This window comes from Hibiscus syriacus, unplaced genomic scaffold (assembly GCF_006381635.1).
Source record: "Hibiscus syriacus cultivar Baekdansim isolate YM2019G1 unplaced genomic scaffold, ASM638163v2 tig00112912_pilon, whole genome shotgun sequence".
Taxonomy (NCBI): domain Eukaryota; kingdom Viridiplantae; phylum Streptophyta; class Magnoliopsida; order Malvales; family Malvaceae; genus Hibiscus; species Hibiscus syriacus.
The window spans coordinates 332,585-337,661 of NW_024063418.1; the positions used below are offsets into that span (position 1 = coordinate 332,585).

Sequence of the window (5,077 nt, forward strand, 5' to 3'; positions counted from 1 at the left end):
TAGTCTTGAAGCTTTGTATCATGTCCTTTGATGATTTAGGCCTCCAATGGTTTTGATCTCTTAACCAACGTGCTCCTTGGTGAAAGGGCATATTCATGGGCAACATCATTAATGAAAGGCCACAATATTTGAAAAGGTAGCCTTTCATGTTTGAGCTAGTTCTAGCGTGAATGAGCTGGAGGTGAGTTGGCCATAAGTGAGTTGTAGCATGGTGAACATTATGGCAGCTCCTTGTGAAAAGGTACATCTTGAGGTGGAAACTATTCGTGAAAAGGTACGATTTTACAAATTTTGACTTAGGACATATTTGAAGTGTCCTGAGTGGTGATGATGTTAATGTAGCTCCCCAGCTGAGTTGAAGTCATCTTGCAGCTCAAATCTTCAGCTCAATCCAGCTATGAGCTCACGAGTCTCCGGACAACTTCTCACCAATGGTTCATTATGCTCTCCTAAACATTCTTATGTAAGTTTCCTTGCTGTTACATGCTTCATTTAGCTCCAATATAGCTCCCAAGTGTTGGTCAAATGTGCCTACATACATAACATAAGGAAATAAACTAAGTATATAAACTTATATAATGTGTATAATATAAGAATGTGAACTATAGTATATAATAATAACTTATGTCTCACATATTAATGACTAAGTTACTATCATAATAACTATAGATAATATATATATATATGAAAATAAATATATTATAACATATGAAATAAGCATCTTTATGTATAAAGTTACAAAGTTTCTTCCATTGTAAGGTTGGAATAGCCATTGTAAACATGATGCTGAATTATATCACATCATTGGGGCTCAGAAGCAGAGATTGGCCTGGAAAAGTTGACCCTTGTTCAAGCTGTAATGGTATAAGAAGCGAAAATGGTAGTGTTATTTGAATTAATATTTTTGGGTTTAGAAGAACAGGGTAAGGTAAACAAAACCCTCAATTTGCTATCAATTCTCTTGTAAATTTCACGCATTTGGTCTATTTCAATGCCTCTAGATTCTAGCTTCCTGGTTCTATTTTTGATTGGTTTGGACAAAGGCTGTTGACACTACAAGTGTTGGATATCAGGTCTTGTAATATCATAGGTGGTTATACCTTCAAGTATTGGCAATCTGATAATGTTATCTGGTTTATATTTGTCGGTTAATAGACTCCCATGGTAAATTCCTTCCACTCTAGGACAAATGTTAACCCTTCTAGTTCTTGATCTTTTCCATAAATTTACTTAATGGATCTATTCCATCATCATTTGTTTCACTAAGGGATTTAACAAGTCTTGAGCTTTTGAAGCTTCAAAGTCTAAGTATTTTAGTTAATAGTTTAACAAGTCTTTGACCTTGATCTAAGCAACAATGATTTGTAGGGGCGGTGCCACAAGATCTTAGAGGGTTAAGGAATTTGCAGAGAATGGTTTTAGGGAATAATTTTCTTATGGGTCCCTGTCAGTCAATATGTTCCCTGCACCATGTCAGTTAAAGGTTTTAGTTCTGAGAAACAATAATTTCATTGGTTATATTCCTGAAGAATTATGGTCAATTCCTGGGTTGAACCTACTTTATATCTCTACTAGTTTGAACATTACTGGCACTTTTTCACTTCTTGGCATATCTTTGAACAAGTTTTATGGAGGTCTAACAACAATACTCAGAAGGTTTAGTTCTACTAATTTGACTGGAAACTATTTCGATGGAAGGGTTCCAAGTTACTTGCATGACAATGCATCTCTTAGTAGTAACTGTCTCCAAAATGTGTCAAATCATAGGACTTTAATGCAGTGTGTATCATTCTATTATGAGAAGGGTTTGAGTTTTGATAAATTTGCCTAACGAAATGCGACAGTACCTCCTGTAGTTTCAGGTGTAGCTGGACTTCTTCTATTAGTGTTGTTGCTTTTGCTGGTTCAATCTCTTTGCAGACGGAGCACAACAAATTGTCGATGGATTGGTGTGGGACCACTTCCTACTGGAGGAACACATCTTTCATCAGGATTAGCCATTCACTAGGTGATTTATTTACATACCAGCGACTTTTCAAGCCACTGGTGATTTTAGTGATACAAACCTCATCTAGCATGGTCATTCTGGTGATATATTCAGGGGTATTTTAGAATATGGGATTCCTATTGTCATCAAAAGGATCAATTTGCAGGCGACTAAATATGTGCCGAATGGGCTAATGTGAAGTTCTTATATGAAACAAGCTATTTGGAAGATGATGGTTTGCAGTCGTTAGATTGGATAACAAGATTGAAAATTGCCATAGGAGTTGCAGAAGCACTATCTTATCTGCATCATGAATGCATGCCGCCCCTTATCCACCGGTATTTCTTTTAGGTTTTCTTTGTTATGGTTAAGCACGCTTCTGTTTGCATGATTCCTTTAGTGGTACATATAATCGATTGTGATGAAATTTCGTAGACTGTAGAGAAACTCACTGGAAAAACTTATGGCTTGAGTATAAGAAAGGCAGTCTAGTTGTTTCAAATTCTACCATACAATTTTTATTTAACGAAAAATTCTAAGGATAAATAGAAAATATTCCAATATTTTCAATTTAAGAGAAAATAATCCCTAAAATACTTTAGGACAAATATTTATCGTTCCAACTGAAATAAAAAAGAATATAATAATTTGTCCCAAGAATTCGAGATTAAATAATTTGATTTGACAAAAATGAATATAACTAAAGTGGGCATGGATAAACATATTTTTGAGCTTTAATAAAATAAAATCATAAATAACATAAGGATCAAAATGCAAGATAGAAAAATAAGACATTTAATGTAATAAAATATGAAACATGCATATATATATATATATATATATATATATATATATATATATATATATATATATATTTATGGGACTAAAATAAACTAAACAGAAAATAAAGCGAAATAGATAAAGAACTAAAATTAAAGTATTGCAAAATGTAAAGCAAAAATAAAAAATAGAAAATTAAAGTTATGAAATTAAATAAAAAAATGTAAATGGCATAAATTAAAATATAAAGTAAAGAACTAAAATAAAAGATATCAGAATATAAGGCCCAAAATAAAATAGTTCAGAAGATTAAAAGGTAGAATTAAAAGGACTAAAATATAATAAAGTACAGAGACATTGTCAAAATTAAAATAACTAGAATATAGATAAACGACCAAAATATAAAACAATAAAATTTATATGCTCAAATTCGAAATAAAAATAGAGAAATCATGTGACTAAAGTGTAAATATGCGCCTAAATTAAGGGATTATTTGGCGATTTTCCCTATTTTAAGTGACTAATATATAAAGACAAGGTAAAAGTTTAGGGGCTCTATACAATACGACCCTATGTTAGTGGCCATGATGTAAATAGACACATAAACTTTGAGGACCTAAGGATAATAAACCCTTAAACTAGTGACTAAAACAAAAAAATGCGTTAAAATTACAGGAACCATTTGGTGATTAACCCTTAAAATAGGTGAACAAAGCAAGAAGCTCCCAGAAACTAGGGACCTGACGCGTGATTTACCCAAAAATAAACTAAATTCACCCATTTCTTTATTCTGATTCATTTTCAACTTACCCTAAAAACATTATTCTCTCATTATTCCTCTTTTCCTCACGCTGTAGCTCAAAGACTTCCATGGTCGAACCTCGCCGGTCATTGCCACGGTGATATTTTCCTCATCCCGAACAACGACCTACGTAGCTAAGAAGACCAACTCTAAAAACAAAACCCCCTAGGAACCTAAACCTAAAAAAGAAAAGCCCCCACTCCTTTATCTCTTCACACAATTGACGCCTCTCCCCAAACAGACATGCAAGTGCTCAATCGACATAAGGATGTGACTCCCAAGTCACCAACGGTCTAGGTAACGACTAACCTCATTTCCTTCTTTTTTATTAAAAAAGAAACAATGAAAGGAAAAACAAGCTGTTGGAAAATTGGAATAAAAATGAAACCTTAAAATTTTTTCTTTCTATTTCCAATATCGGGGTAATTGTTACAAATGTTATATTTTTGTTAGTAGAACCGAAAAAAATGTGGGGAGGGTGAGGGAGTAGGAGAAGACCATTCCCCTGTTTTGTTGGGTTTTTATTACCCATATTACATGTGTAAAAAAATAATGTTTTTGTTGTTGTATATATGGATGATAAAGATGTTGGGACGTGGATGGTGCTCGGGAGGCCACAGGTGGAGCTTTCGGATGCTACTGGAATGTGGATGGACAGCTGGTCTGGGAGTTGTTGTGGTGTTGCTTTCTTGTTGGTGGGGAGCTGGACACCAGCTGTTATTGGTAGAAGCTTATGGAGAGCTACTGAAACGAGAAGCAAAACATCAGGCTGAGGTAAAAATGGTGATTACAGTTGCCCCTCTTTTCTTGTTATTGTGGAACAAGAATGGAGCAAAGACATAAAACACCATTTTTAGCTTGAACTGTTCAAACTTCTGAGCTACAAGTTATTCTCATTATGAACTTTTCGCTCATTTTAGATAAGTTCTTCTCATTATGAACTCTTCCACTGGAAATGACGATCCACCTTCTTCTATGATGTAATCGAGCAAAATGCTAATACTAATTTATCTCATTCTGTGATAGAATCAAACAACATGGTGATGTTGTTTCGATGCCTTCTGTGAAGAAACGAGCACCAGATTGAAGCTGATTCAACTTCTTTTGTGAAGAACCAAGCGAAAGATTTTCACTGATCCAACTCCTTCTTTGAAGAATCAAGTGAAAAGTTGTTAGTGATCCAACTCCTTCTGTGAAGGACCGAGTAACATGACGAATGTTGATCCAACTCCTTCTGTGAAGGATCAAACAAAATGTCAATACTGATCTATCACATTTTATGATAGAGTCAAGCAAAAGGTGTCGAGACGTTTATTGCCCCACAACAAAAAAACAAATAGTACACCTAAGTGTAGCTATCTCGAAAAAGTAAGTGTTTTTCTTCCTTGAATCAGATAAAACACTAATTTGAAGAGTCACCACCAATCATTTATTTAGGTATGATTGGTCACCAAAATGTTATATCATTTTAATAATATATCTGAGAATAATATTAAAATAACACAACA

General features: G+C 34.1%; 1 pseudogene; it reads left to right on the forward strand.

Moving 5' to 3' along the window:
• Positions 1–220: 220 nt before the first annotated feature.
• On the forward strand, positions 221–2,338 carry LOC120184485 (annotated as a pseudogene).
• Positions 2,339–5,077: the final 2,739 nt, after the last annotated feature.